Here is a 15404-nt window from a genome sequence, read left to right on the forward strand (position 1 = left end):
CCCGTCCCATTCTCTCTCACTCCGCCCCGCCCCATTCTCTCTCTGACTCCGTTCCGTCCCATTCTCTCTCTCACCTCCGTTCCGTCCCATTCTCTCACTCCACTCCGTCCCATTCTCTCTCTCACTCCGCTCCGTCCCATTCACTCTCTCAATCCGTTCCGTCCCATTCTCTCTCCCCCCTCCGTTCCGTCCCATTCTCTCACTCCACTCCGTCCCATTCTCTCTCTCACTCCGCCCCGTTCCATTCTCTCTCTCACTCCGCACCGTTCCATTATCTCTCTCACTCCGCCCCGTCCCATTCTCTCTCTCTCCGTTCCGTCCCATTCTCTCTCTCTCCGTTCCGTCCCATTCTCTCACTCCGCTCCGTCCCATTCTCTCCCTCACTCCGCCCCGTCCCATTCTCTCACTCCGCTCCGTCCCATTCTCACTCTCACTCCGCCCCGTCCCATTCTCTCTCTCACTCCGCCCCGTCCCATTCTCTCTCTCACTCCGCCCCGTCCCATTCTCTCTCTCACTCCGCCCCGTCCCATTCTCTCTCTCACTCCGCCCCGTCCCATTCTCTCTCTCACTCCGCCCCGTCCCATTCTCTCTCTAACTCCGCTCCGTCCAATTCTCTCACTCCGCTCCGTCCCATTCTCTCCCTCAATCCGCTCCGTGCCATTCTCTCTCTCACTCCGCTCCGTCCCATTCTCTCTCTCACTCCGCTCCTTCCGATTCTCTCTCTCACTCCGCTCCGTCCCATTCTCTCACTCCACTCCGTCCCATTCTCTCCCTCACTCCGCCCCGTCCCATTCTCTCACTCCGCTCCGTCCCATTCTCACTCTCACTCCGCCCCGACCCATTCTCAATCTCACTCCTCCCCGTCCCATTCTCTCTCTCACTCCGCCCCGTCCCATTCTCTCTCTCACTCCGCCCCGTCCCATTCTCTCACTCCGCTCCGTCCCATTCTCACTCTCACTCCGCCCCGACCCATTCTCAATCTCACTCCGCCCCGTCCCATTCTCTCTCTCACTCCGCCCCGTCCCATTCTCTCTCTCACTCCGCCCCGTCCCATTCTCTCTCTCACTCCGCCCCGTCCCATTCTCTCTCACTCCGCCCCGTCCCATTCTCTCTCTCACTCCGGCCCGTCCCATTCTCTCTCTCACTCCGCCCCGTCCCATTCTCTCTCTCACTCCGCCCCGTCCCATTCTCTCTCTCACTCCGCCCCGTCCCATTCTCTCTCTCACTCCGCCCCGTCCCATTCTCTCTCTCACTCCGTTCCGTCCCATTCTCTCACTCCCCTCCGTTCCGTCCCATTATCTCACTCCACTCCATCCCATTCTCTCTCTCACTCCGCTCCGTCCCATTCTCTCTCTCACTCCGTTCCGTCCCATTCTCTCACTCCCCTCCGTTCCGTCCCATTCTCTCACTCCGCTCCGTCCAATTCTCTCACTCCGCTCCGTCCCATTCTCTCACTCCGCTCCGTCCCATTCTCTCTCTCACTCCGCTCCGTCCCATTCTCTCTCTCACTCCGCTCCGTCCCATTCTCTCTCTCACTCCGCTCCGTCCCATTCTCTCTCTCACTCCGCTCCTTCCCATTCTCTCTCTAACTCCGCTCCGTCCCATTCTCTCACTCCACTCCGTCCCATTCTATCTCTCACTCCGCTCCGTCCCATTCTCTCACTCCGTTCCGTCCCATTCTCTCACTCCCCTCCGTTCCGTCCCATTCTCTCACTCCGCTCCGTCCGATTCTCTCTCTCACTCCGCTCCGTCCGATTCTCTCTCTCACTCCGCCCCGTCCCATTCTCTCTCACTCCGCCCCGCCCCATTCTCTCTCTGACTCCGTTCCGTCCCATTCTCTCTCTCCCCTCCGTTCCGTCCCATTCTCTCACTCCACTCCGTCCCATTCTCTCTCTCACTCCGCTCCGTCCCATTCACTCTCTCAATCCGTTCCGTCCCATTCTCTCTCCCCCCTCCGTTCCGTCCCATTCTCTCACTCCACTCCGTCCCATTCTCTCTCTCACTCTGCTCCGTCCCATTCTCTCTCTCACTCTGCTCCGTCCCATTCTCTCTCTCACTCCGACCCGTCCCATTCTCTCTCTCAATCCGTTCCGTCCCATTCTCTCTCTCCCCTCCGTTCCGCACCATTCTCTCACTCCACTCCGTCCCATTCTCTCTCTCACTCCGCTCCGTCCCATTCTCTCACTCCGCCCCGTCCCATTCTCTCTCTCACTCCGCCCCGTCCCATTCTCTCTCTCACTCCGCCCCGTCCCATTCTCTCTCTCACTCCGCCCCGTCCCATTCTCTCTCTCACTCCGCCCCGTCCCATTCTCTCTCTCACTCCGCCCCGTCACATTCTCTCTCTCACTCCGCCCCGTCCCATTCTCTCTCTCACTCCGCCCCGTCCCATTCTCTCTCTCACTCCGCCCCGTCCCATTCTCTCTCTCACTCCGCCCCGTCCCATTCTCTCTCTCACTCCCCCCCGTCCCATTCTCTCTCTCACTCCGCCCCGTCCCATTCTCTCTCTCACTCCGCTCCGTCCCATTCTCTCTCTCACTCCGCCCCGCCCCATTCTCTCTCTCACTCCGCCCCGTCCCATTCTCTCTCTCACTCCGCCCCGTCCCATTCTCTCTCTCACTCCGCCCCGTCCCATTCTCTCTCTCACTCCGTTCCGTCCCATTCTCAGTCCACTCCGTCCGATTCTCTCTCTCACTCCGCTCCGTCCCATTCTCTCTCTCACTCCGTTCCGTCCCATTCTCTCACTCCCCTCCGTTCCGTCCCATTCTCTCACTCCACTCCGTCCCATTCTCTCTCTCACTCCGCTCCGTCCCATTCTCTCTCTCACTCCGCTCCGTCCCATTCTCTCTCTCACTCCGCTCCGTCCCATTCTCTCACTCCCCTCCGTTCCGTCCCATTCTCTCACTCCGCTCCGTCCCATTCTCTCACTCCGCTCCGTCCCATTCTCTCACTCCGCCCCGTCCCATTCTCTCTCTCACTCCACCCCGTCCCATGCTCTCTCTCACTCCGTTCCGTCCCATTCTCTCTCTCCCCTCCGTTCCGTCCCATTCTCTCACTCCACTCCGTCCCATTCTCTCTCTCACTCCGCTCCGTCCCATTCACTCACTCCGCCCCGTCCCATTCTCTCTCTCACTCCGCCCCGTCCCATTCTCTCTCTCACTCCGCCCCGTTCCATTCTCTCTCTCACTCCGCACCGTTCCATTCTCTCTCACACTCCGCCCCGTCCCATTCTCTCTCACACTCCGCCCCGTCCCATTCTCTCTCTCACTCCGTTCCGTCCCATTCTCTCACTCCCCTCCGTTCCGTCCCATTCTCTCACTCCACTCCGTCCCGTTCTCTCTCTCACTCCGCTCCGTCCCATTCTCTCTCTCACTCCGTTCCGTCCCATTCTCTCACTCCCCTCCGTTCCGTCCAATTCTCTCACTCCGCTCCGTCCCATTCTCTCACTCCGGTCCGTCCCATTCTCTCCCTCACTCCGCTCCGTGCCATTCTCTCTCTCACTCCGCTCCGTCCCATTCTCTCTCCCACTCCGCTCCGTCCCATTCTCTCTCTCACTCCGCCCCGTCCCATTCTCTCTCTCACTCCGCCCCGTCCCATTCTCTCTCTCACTCCGCCCCGTCCCATTCTCTCTCTCACTCCGCCCCGTCCCATTCTCTCTCTCACTCCGCCCCGTCCCATTCTCTCTCTCACTCCTCCCCGTCCCATTCTCTCTCTCACTCCCCCCCGTCCCATTCTCTCTCTCACTCCGCTCCGTCCCATTCTCTCTCTCACTCCGCCCCGCCCCATTCTGTCTCTCACTCCGCCCCGTCCCATTCTCTCTCTCACTCCGCCCCGTCCCATTCTCTCTCTCACTCCGCCCCGTCCCATTCTCTCTCTCACTCCGTTCCGTCCCATTCTCTCAGTCCACTCCGTCCGATTCTCTCTCTCACTCCGCTCCGTCCCATTCTCTCTCTCACTCCGCTCCGACCCATTCTCTCTCTCACTCCGCTCCGACCCATTCTCTCACTCCGTTCCGTCCCATTCTCTCACTCCCCTCCGTTCCGTCCCATTCTCTCTCTCACTCCGCTCCGTCCCATTCTCTCCCTCACTCCGCTCCGTCCCATTCTCTCTCTCACTCCGCTCCGTCCCATTTTCTCTCTCACTCCGCTCCTTCCGATTCTCTCTCTCACTCCGCTCCGTCCCATTCTCTCACTCCACTCCGTCCCATTCTCTCCCTCACTCCGCCCCGTCCCATTCTCTCACTCCGCTCCGTCCCATTCTCACTCTAACTCCGCCCCGACCCATTCTCAATCTCACTCCGCCCCGTCCCATTCTCTCTCTCACTCCGCCCCGTCCCATTCTCTCTCTCACTCCGCCCCGTCCCATTCTCTCACTCCGCTCCGTCCCATTCTCACTCTCACTCCGCCCCGACCCATTCTCAATCTCACTCCGCCCCGTCCCATTCTCTCTCTCACTCCGCCCCGTCCCATTCTCTCTCTCACTCCGCCCCGTCCCATTCTCTCTCTCACTCCGCCCCGTCCCATTCTCTCTCTCACTCCGCCCCGTCCCATTCTCTCTCTCACTCCGGCCCGTCCCATTCTCTCTCTCACTCCGCCCCGTCCCATTCTCTCTCTCACTCCGCCCCGTCCCATTCTCTCTCTCACTCCGCCCCGTCCCATTCTCTCTCTCACTCCGCCCCGTCCCATTCTCTCTCTCACTCCGCCCCGTCCCATTCTCTCTCTCACTCCGTTCCGTCCCATTCTCTCACTCCCCTCCGTTCCGTCCCATTCTCTCACTCCCCTCCGTTCCGTCCCATTATCTCACTCCACTCCATCCCATTCTCTCTCTCACTCCGCTCCGTCCCATTCTCTCTCTCACTCCGTTCCGTCCCATTCTCTCACTCCCCTCCGTTCCGTCCCATTCTCTCACTCCGCTCCGTCCAATTCTCTCACTCCGCTCCGTCCCATTCTCTCACTCCGCTCCGTCCCATTCTCTCTCTCACTCCGCTCCGTCCCATTCTCTCTCTCACTCCGCTCCGTCCCATTCTCTCTCTCACTCCGCTCCTTCCCATTCTCTCTCTAACTCCGCTCCGTCCCATTCTCTCACTCCACTCCGTCCCATTCTATCTCTCACTCCGCTCCGTCCCATTCTCTCACTCCGTTCCGTCCCATTCTCTCACTCCCCTCCGTTCCGTCCCATTCTCTCACTCCCCTCCGTTCCGTCCCATTCTCTCACTCCGCTCCGTCCGATTCTCTCTCTCACTCCGCTCCGTCCGATTCTCTCTCTCACTCCGCCCCGTCCCATTCTCTCTCACTCCGCCCCGCCCCATTCTCTCTCTGACTCCGTTCCGTCCCATTCTCTCTCTCACCTCCGTTCCGTCCCATTCTCTCACTCCACTCCGTCCCATTCTCTCTCTCACTCCGCTCCGTCCCATTCACTCTCTCAATCCGTTCCGTCCCATTCTCTCTCCCCCCTCCGTTCCGTCCCATTCTCTCACTCCACTCCGTCCCATTCTCTCTCTCACTCCGCCCCGTTCCATTCTCTCTCTCACTCCGCACCGTTCCATTATCTCTCTCACTCCGCCCCGTCCCATTCTCTCTCTCTCCGTTCCGTCCCATTCTCTCTCTCTCCGTTCCGTCCCATTCTCTCACTCCGCTCCGTCCCATTCTCTCCCTCACTCCGCCCCGTCCCATTCTCTCACTCCGCTCCGTCCCATTCTCACTCTCACTCCGCCCCGTCCCATTCTCTCTCTCACTCCGCCCCGTCCCATTCTCTCTCTCACTCCGCCCCGTCCCATTCTCTCTCTCACTCCGCCCCGTCCCATTCTCTCTCTCACTCCGCCCCGTCCCATTCTCTCTCTCACTCCGCCCCGTCCCATTCTCTCTCTAACTCCGCTCCGTCCAATTCTCTCACTCCGCTCCGTCCCATTCTCTCCCTCAATCCGCTCCGTGCCATTCTCTCTCTCACTCCGCTCCGTCCCATTCTCTCTCTCACTCCGCTCCTTCCGATTCTCTCTCTCACTCCGCTCCGTCCCATTCTCTCACTCCACTCCGTCCCATTCTCTCCCTCACTCCGCCCCGTCCCATTCTCTCACTCCGCTCCGTCCCATTCTCACTCTCACTCCGCCCCGACCCATTCTCAATCTCACTCCTCCCCGTCCCATTCTCTCTCTCACTCCGCCCCGTCCCATTCTCTCTCTCACTCCGCCCCGTCCCATTCTCTCACTCCGCTCCGTCCCATTCTCACTCTCACTCCGCCCCGACCCATTCTCAATCTCACTCCGCCCCGTCCCATTCTCTCTCTCACTCCGCCCCGTCCCATTCTCTCTCTCACTCCGCCCCGTCCCATTCTCTCTCTCACTCCGCCCCGTCCCATTCTCTCTCACTCCGCCCCGTCCCATTCTCTCTCTCACTCCGGCCCGTCCCATTCTCTCTCTCACTCCGCCCCGTCCCATTCTCTCTCTCACTCCGCCCCGTCCCATTCTCTCTCTCACTCCGCCCCGTCCCATTCTCTCTCTCACTCCGCCCCGTCCCATTCTCTCTCTCACTCCGTTCCGTCCCATTCTCTCACTCCCCTCCGTTCCGTCCCATTATCTCACTCCACTCCATCCCATTCTCTCTCTCACTCCGCTCCGTCCCATTCTCTCTCTCACTCCGTTCCGTCCCATTCTCTCACTCCCCTCCGTTCCGTCCCATTCTCTCACTCCGCTCCGTCCAATTCTCTCACTCCGCTCCGTCCCATTCTCTCACTCCGCTCCGTCCCATTCTCTCTCTCACTCCGCTCCGTCCCATTCTCTCTCTCACTCCGCTCCGTCCCATTCTCTCTCTCACTCCGCTCCGTCCCATTCTCTCTCTCACTCCGCTCCTTCCCATTCTCTCTCTAACTCCGCTCCGTCCCATTCTCTCACTCCACTCCGTCCCATTCTATCTCTCACTCCGCTCCGTCCCATTCTCTCACTCCGTTCCGTCCCATTCTCTCACTCCCCTCCGTTCCGTCCCATTCTCTCACTCCGCTCCGTCCGATTCTCTCTCTCACTCCGCTCCGTCCGATTCTCTCTCTCACTCCGCCCCGTCCCATTCTCTCTCACTCCGCCCCGCCCCATTCTCTCTCTGACTCCGTTCCGTCCCATTCTCTCTCTCCCCTCCGTTCCGTCCCATTCTCTCACTCCACTCCGTCCCATTCTCTCTCTCACTCCGCTCCGTCCCATTCACTCTCTCAATCCGTTCCGTCCCATTCTCTCTCCCCCCTCCGTTCCGTCCCATTCTCTCACTCCACTCCGTCCCATTCTCTCTCTCACTCTGCTCCGTCCCATTCTCTCTCTCACTCTGCTCCGTCCCATTCTCTCTCTCACTCCGACCCGTCCCATTCTCTCTCTCAATCCGTTCCGTCCCATTCTCTCTCTCCCCTCCGTTCCGCACCATTCTCTCACTCCACTCCGTCCCATTCTCTCTCTCACTCCGCTCCGTCCCATTCTCTCACTCCGCCCCGTCCCATTCTCTCTCTCACTCCGCCCCGTCCCATTCTCTCTCTCACTCCGCCCCGTCCCATTCTCTCTCTCACTCCGCCCCGTCCCATTCTCTCTCTCACTCCGCCCCGTCCCATTCTCTCTCTCACTCCGCCCCGTCACATTCTCTCTCTCACTCCGCCCCGTCCCATTCTCTCTCTCACTCCGCCCCGTCCCATTCTCTCTCTCACTCCGCCCCGTCCCATTCTCTCTCTCACTCCGCCCCGTCCCATTCTCTCTCTCACTCCCCCCCGTCCCATTCTCTCTCTCACTCCGCCCCGTCCCATTCTCTCTCTCACTCCGCTCCGTCCCATTCTCTCTCTCACTCCGCCCCGCCCCATTCTCTCTCTCACTCCGCCCCGTCCCATTCTCTCTCTCACTCCGCCCCGTCCCATTCTCTCTCTCACTCCGCCCCGTCCCATTCTCTCTCTCACTCCGTTCCGTCCCATTCTCAGTCCACTCCGTCCGATTCTCTCTCTCACTCCGCTCCGTCCCATTCTCTCTCTCACTCCGTTCCGTCCCATTCTCTCACTCCCCTCCGTTCCGTCCCATTCTCTCACTCCACTCCGTCCCATTCTCTCTCTCACTCCGCTCCGTCCCATTCTCTCTCTCACTCCGCTCCGTCCCATTCTCTCTCTCACTCCGCTCCGTCCCATTCTCTCACTCCCCTCCGTTCCGTCCCATTCTCTCACTCCGCTCCGTCCCATTCTCTCACTCCGCTCCGTCCCATTCTCTCACTCCGCCCCGTCCCATTCTCTCTCTCACTCCACCCCGTCCCATGCTCTCTCTCACTCCGTTCCGTCCCATTCTCTCTCTCCCCTCCGTTCCGTCCCATTCTCTCACTCCACTCCGTCCCATTCTCTCTCTCACTCCGCTCCGTCCCATTCACTCACTCCGCCCCGTCCCATTCTCTCTCTCACTCCGCCCCGTCCCATTCTCTCTCTCACTCCGCCCCGTTCCATTCTCTCTCTCACTCCGCACCGTTCCATTCTCTCTCACACTCCGCCCCGTCCCATTCTCTCTCACACTCCGCCCCGTCCCATTCTCTCTCTCACTCCGTTCCGTCCCATTCTCTCACTCCCCTCCGTTCCGTCCCATTCTCTCACTCCACTCCGTCCCGTTCTCTCTCTCACTCCGCTCCGTCCCATTCTCTCTCTCACTCCGTTCCGTCCCATTCTCTCACTCCCCTCCGTTCCGTCCAATTCTCTCACTCCGCTCCGTCCCATTCTCTCACTCCGGTCCGTCCCATTCTCTCCCTCACTCCGCTCCGTGCCATTCTCTCTCTCACTCCGCTCCGTCCCATTCTCTCTCCCACTCCGCTCCGTCCCATTCTCTCTCTCACTCCGCCCCGTCCCATTCTCTCTCTCACTCCGCCCCGTCCCATTCTCTCTCTCACTCCGCCCCGTCCCATTCTCTCTCTCACTCCGCCCCGTCCCATTCTCTCTCTCACTCCGCCCCGTCCCATTCTCTCTCTCACTCCTCCCCGTCCCATTCTCTCTCTCACTCCCCCCCGTCCCATTCTCTCTCTCACTCCGCTCCGTCCCATTCTCTCTCTCACTCCGCCCCGCCCCATTCTGTCTCTCACTCCGCCCCGTCCCATTCTCTCTCTCACTCCGCCCCGTCCCATTCTCTCTCTCACTCCGCCCCGTCCCATTCTCTCTCTCACTCCGTTCCGTCCCATTCTCTCAGTCCACTCCGTCCCATTCTCTCTCTCACTCCGCTCCGTCCCATTCTCTCTCTCACTCCGCTCCGACCCATTCTCTCTCTCACTCCGCTCCGACCCATTCTCTCACTCCGTTCCGTCCCATTCTCTCACTCCCCTCCGTTCCGTCCCATTCTCTCTCTCACTCCGCTCCGTCCCATTCTCTCCCTCACTCCGCTCCGTCCCATTCTCTCTCTCACTCCGCTCCGTCCCATTCTCTCTCTCACTCCGCCCCGTCCCATTCTCTCTCTCACTCCGCCCCGTCCCATTCTCTCTCTCAATCCTTTCCGTCCCATTCTCTCTCTCCCCTCCGTTCCGTCCCATTCTCTCACTCCACTCCGTCCCATTCTCTCTCTCACTCCGCTCCATCCCATTCTCTCACTCCGCCCCGTCCCATTCTCTCTCTCACTCCGCCCCGTCCCATTCTCTCTCTCACTCCGCCCCGTCCCATTCTCTCTCTCACTCCGCCCCGTCCCATTCTCTCTCTCACTCCGCCCCGTCCCTTTCTCTCTCTCTCCGTTCCGTCCCATTCTCTCTCTCTCCGTTCCGTCCCATTCTCTCACTCCGCTCCGTCCCATTCTCTCCCTCACTCCGCCCCGTCCCATTCTCTCTCTCACTCCGCCCCGTCCCATTCTCTCTCTCATTCCGCCCCGTCCCATTCTCTCTCTCACTCCGCCCCTTCCCATTCTCTCTCTCACTCCGCCCCGTCCCATTCTCTCTCTCACTCCGCCCCGTCCCATTCTCTCTCTCACTCCGCTCCGTCCCATTCTCTCTCTCACTCCGCCCCGTCCCATTCTCTCTCTCACTCCGCCCCGTCCCATTCTCTCTCTCACTCCGCCCCGTCCCATTCTCTCTCTCACTCCGTTCCGTCCCATTCTCTCACTCCCCTCCGTTCCGTCCCATTCTTTCACTCCACTCCGTCCCATTCTCTCTCTCACTCCGCTCCGTCCCATTCTCTCTCTCACTCCGTTCCGTCCCATTCTCTCACTCCCCTCCGTTCCGTCCAATTCTCTCACTCCGCTCCGTCCCATTCTCTCACTCCGCTCCGTCCCATTCCCTCCCTCACTCCGCTCCGTGCCATTCTCTCTCTCACTCCGCTCCGTCCCATTCTCTCTCCCACTCCGCTCCGTCCCATTCCCTCACTCCACTCCGTCCCATTCTCTCCCTCACTCCGCCCCGTCCCATTCTCTCACTCCGCTCCGTCCCATTCTCACTCTCACTCCGCCCCGACCCATTCTCTCTCCCACTGCGCTCCGTCCCATTCTCTCTCTCACTCCGCCCCGTCCCATTCTCTCTCTCACTCCGCCCCGTCCCATTCTCTCTCTCACTCCGCCCCGTCCCATTCTCTCTCTCACTCCGCCCCGTCCCATTCTCTCTCTCACTCCGCCCCGTCCCATTCTCTCTCTCACTCCGCCCCGTCCCATTCTCTCTCTCACTCCTCCCCGTCCCATTCTCTCTCTCACTCCCCGCCGTCCCATTCTCTCTCTCACTCCGCTCCGTCCCATTCTCTCTCTCACTCCGCCCCGCCCCATTCTCTCTCTCACTCCGCCCCGTCCCATTCTCTCTCTCACTCCGCCCCGTCCCATTCTCTCTCTCACTCCGCCCCGTCCCATTCTCTCTCTCACTCCTCCCCGTCCCATTCTCTCTCTCACTCCCCCCCGTCCCATTCTCTCTCTCACTCCGCTCCGTCCCATTCTCTCTCTCACTCCGCCCCGCCCCATTCTCTCTCTCACTCCGCCCCGTCCCATTCTCTCTCTCACTCCGCCCCGTCCCATTCTCTCTCTCACTCCGTTCCGTCCCATTCTCTCAGTCCACTCCGTCCCATTCTCTCTCTCACTCCGCTCCGTCCCATTCTCTCTCTCACTCCGCTCCGACCCATTCTCTCTCTCACTCCGCTCCGACCCATTCTCTCACTCCGTTCCGTCCCATTCTCTCACTCCCCTCCGTTCCGTCCCATTCTCTCTCTCACTCCGCTCCGTCCCATTCTCTCCCTCACTCCGCTCCGTCCCATTCTCTCTCTCACTCCGCTCCGTCCCATTCTCTCTCTCACTCCGCCCCGTCCCATTCTCTCTCTCACTCCGCCCCGTCCCATTCTCTCTCTCAATCCTTTCCGTCCCATTCTCTCTCTCCCCTCCGTTCCGTCCCATTCTCTCACTCCACTCCGTCCCATTCTCTCTCTCACTCCGCTCCATCCCATTCTCTCACTCCGCCCCGTCCCATTCTCTCTCTCACTCCGCCCCGTCCCATTCTCTCTCTCACTCCGCCCCGTCCCATTCTCTCTCTCACTCCGCCCCGTCCCATTCTCTCTCTCACTCCGCCCCGTCCCATTCTCTCTCTCACTCCGCCCCGTCCCATTCTCTCTCTCCGTTCCGTCCCATTCTCTCTCTCTCCGTTCCGTCCCATTCTCTCACTCCGCTCCGTCCCATTCTCTCCCTCACTCCGCCCCGTCCCATTCTCTCTCTCACTCCGCCCCGTCCCATTCTCTCTCTCATTCCGCCCCGTCCCATTCTCTCTCTCATTCCGCCCCGTCCCATTCTCTCTCTCACTCCGCCCCGTCCCATTCTCTCTCTCACTCCGCCCCGTCCCATTCTCTCTCTCACTCCACCCCGTCCCATTCTCTCTCTCACTCCGCTCCGTCCCATTCTCTCTCTCACTCCGCCCCGTCCCATTCTCTCTCTCACTCCGCCCCGTCCCATTCTCTCTCTCACTCCGCCCCGTCCCATTCTCTCTCTCACTCCGTTCCGTCCCATTCTCTCACTCCCCTCCGTTCCGTCCCATTCTCTCACTCCACTCCGTCCCATTCTCTCTCTCACTCCGCTCCGTCCCATTCTCTCTCTCGCTCCGTTCCGTCCCATTCTCTCACTCCCCTCCGTTCCGTCCAATTCTCTCACTCCGCTCCGTCCCATTCTCTCACTCCGCTCCGTCCCATTCTCTCCCTCACTCCGCTCCGTGCCATTCTCTCTCTCACTCCGCTCCGTCCCATTCTCTCTCCCACTCCGCTCCGTCCCATTCTCTCACTCCGCTCCGTCCCATTCTCTCCCTCACTCCGCCCCGTCCCATTCTCTCACTCCGCTCCGTCCCATTCTCACTCTCACTCCGCCCCGACCCATTCTCTCTCTCACTCCGCCCCGTCCCATTCTCTCTCTCACTCCGCCCCGTCCCATGCTCTCTCTCACTCCGCCCCGTCCCATTCTCTCTCTCACTCCGCCCCGTCCCATTCTCTCTCTCACTCCGCCCCGTCCCATTCTCTCTCTCACTCCGCCCCGTCCCATTCTCTCTCTCACTCCGCCCCGTCCCATTCTCTCTCTCACTCCGCCCCGTCCCATTCTCTCTCTCACTCCGCCCCGTCCCATTCTCTCTCTCACTCCGCCCCGTCCCATTCTCTCTCTCACTCCGCCCCGTCCCATTCTCTCTCTCACTCCGCCCCGTCCCATTCTCTCTCTCACTCCGCCCCGTCCCATTCTCTCTCTCACTCCGTTCCGTCCCATTCTCTCACTCCCCTCCGTTCCGTCCCATTCTCTCACTCCACTCCGTCCCATTCTCTCTCTCACTCCGCTCCGTCCCATTCTCTCTCTCACTCCGCTCCGTCCCATTCTCTCACTCCCCTCCGTTCCGTCCCATTCTCTCACTCCGCTCCGTCCCATTCTCTCACTCCGCTCCGTCCCATTCTCTCACTCCGCCCCGTCCCATTCTCTCTCTCACTCCGCCCCGTCCCATTCTCTCTCTCACTCTGTTCCGTCCCATTCTCTCTCTCCCCTCCGTTCCGTCCCATTCTCTCACTCCACTCCGTCCCATTCTCTCTCTCACTCCGCTCCGTCCCATTCACTCACTCCGCCCCGTCCCATTCTCTCTCTCACTCCGCCCCGTCCCATTCTCTCTCTCACTCCGCTCCGTTCCATTCTCTCTCTCACTCCGCAACGTTCCATTCTCTCTCTCACTCCGCCCCGTCCCATTCTCTCTCTCTCCGTTCCGTCCCATTCTCTCTCTCTCCGTTCCGTCCCATTCTCTCACTCCGCTCCGTCCCATTCTCTCCCTCACTCCGCCCCGTCCCATTCTCTCACTCCGCTCCGTCCCATTCTCACTCTCACTCCGCCCCGTCCCATTCTCTCTCTCACTCCGCCCCGTCCCATTCTCTCTCTCACTCCTCCCCGTCCCATTCTCTCTCTCACTCCGCCCCGTCCCATTCTCTCTCTCACTCCACCCCGTCCCATTCTCTCTCTCACTCCGCCCCGTCCCATTCTCTCTCTCACTCCGCCCCGTCCCATTCTCTCTCTCACTCCGCCCCGTCCCATTCTATCTCTCACTCCGCCCCGTCCCATTCTATCTCTCACTCCGCCCCGTCCCATTCTCTCTCTCACTCCGCTCCGTCCAATTCTCTCACTCCGCTCCGTCCCATTCTCTCCCTCAATCCGCTCCGTGCCATTCTCTCTCTCACTCCACTCCGTCCCATTTTCTCTCTCACTCCGCTCCTTCCGATTCTCTCTCTCACTCCGCTCCGTCCCATTCTCTCACTCCACTCCGTCCCATTCTCTCCCTCACTCCGCCCCGTCCCATTCTCTCACTCCGCTCCGTCCCATTCTCACTCTAACTCCGCCCCGACCCATTCTCAATCTCACTCCGCCCCGTCCCATTCTCTCTCTCACTCCGCCCCGTCCCATTCTCTCTCTCACTCCGCCCCGTCCCATTCTCTCACTCCGCTCCGTCCCATTCTCACTCTCACTCCGCCCCGACCCATTCTCAATCTCACTCCGCCCCGTCCCATTCTCTCTCTCACTCCGCCCCGTCCCATTCTCTCTCTCACTCCGCCCCGTCCCATTCTCTCTCTCACTCCGCCCCGTCCCATTCTCTCTCTCACTCCGCCCCGTCCCATTCTCTCTCTCACTCCGGCCCGTCCCATTCTCTCTCTCACTCCGCCCCGTCCCATTCTCTCTCTCACTCCGCCCCGTCCCATTCTCTCTCTCACTCCGCCCCGTCCCATTCTCTCTCTCACTCCGCCCCGTCCCATTCTCTCTCTCACTCCGCCCCGTCCCATTCTCTCTCTCACTCCGTTCCGTCCCATTCTCTCACTCCCCTCCGTTCCGTCCCATTCTCTCACTCCCCTCCGTTCCGTCCCATTATCTCACTCCACTCCATCCCATTCTCTCTCTCACACCGCTCCGTCCCATTCTCTCTCTCACTCCGTTCCGTCCCATTCTCTCACTCCCCTCCGTTCCGTCCCATTCTCTCACTCCGCTCCGTCCAATTCTCTCACTCCGCTCCGTCCCATTCTCTCACTCCGCTCCGTCCCATTCTCTCTCTCACTCCGCTCCGTCCCATTCTCTCTCTCACTCCGCTCCGTCCCATTCTCTCTCTCACTCCGCTCCGTCCCATTCTCTCTCTCACTCCGCTCCTTCCCATTCTCTCTCTAACTCCGCTCCGTCCCATTCTCTCACTCCACTCCGTCCCATTCTATCTCTCACTCCGCTCCGTCCCATTCTCTCACTCCGTTCCGTCCCATTCTCTCACTCCCCTCCGTTCCGTCCCATTCTCTCACTCCCCTCCGTTCCGTCCCATTCTCTCACTCCGCTCCGTCCGATTCTCTCTCTCACTCCGCTCCGTCCGATTCTCTCTCTCACTCCGCCCCGTCCCATTCTCACTCACTCCGCCCCGCCCCATTCTCTCTCTGACTCCGTTCCGTCCCATTCTCTCTCTCACCTCCGTTCCGTCCCATTCTCTCACTCCACTCCGTCCCATTCTCTCTCTCACTCCGCTCCGTCCCATTCACTCTCTCAATCCGTTCCGTCCCATTCTCTCTCCCCCCTCCGTTCCGTCCCATTCTCTCACTCCACTCCGTCCCATTCTCTCTCTCACTCCGTTCCGTCCCATTCTCTCTCTCCCCTCCGTTCCGTCCCATTCTCTCACTCCACTCCGTCCCATTCTCTCTCTCACTCCGCTCCGTCCCATTCACTCACTCCGCCCCGTCCCATTCTCTCTCTCACTCCGCCCCGTCCCATTCTCTCTCTCACTCCGCCCCGTTCCATTCTCTCTCTCACTCCGCACCGTTCCATTATCTCTCTCACTCCGCCCCGTCCCATTCTCTCTCTCTCCGTTCCGTCCCATTCTCTCTCTCTCCGTTCCGTCCCATTCTCTCACTCCGCTCCGTCCCATTCTCTCCCTCACTCCGCCCCGTCCCATTCTCTCACTCCGCTCCGTCCCATTCTCACTCTCACTCCGCCCCGTCCC

The sequence above is a fragment of the Carcharodon carcharias genome, chromosome 14 (genome assembly GCF_017639515.1).
Source record: "Carcharodon carcharias isolate sCarCar2 chromosome 14, sCarCar2.pri, whole genome shotgun sequence".
Taxonomy (NCBI): domain Eukaryota; kingdom Metazoa; phylum Chordata; class Chondrichthyes; order Lamniformes; family Lamnidae; genus Carcharodon; species Carcharodon carcharias.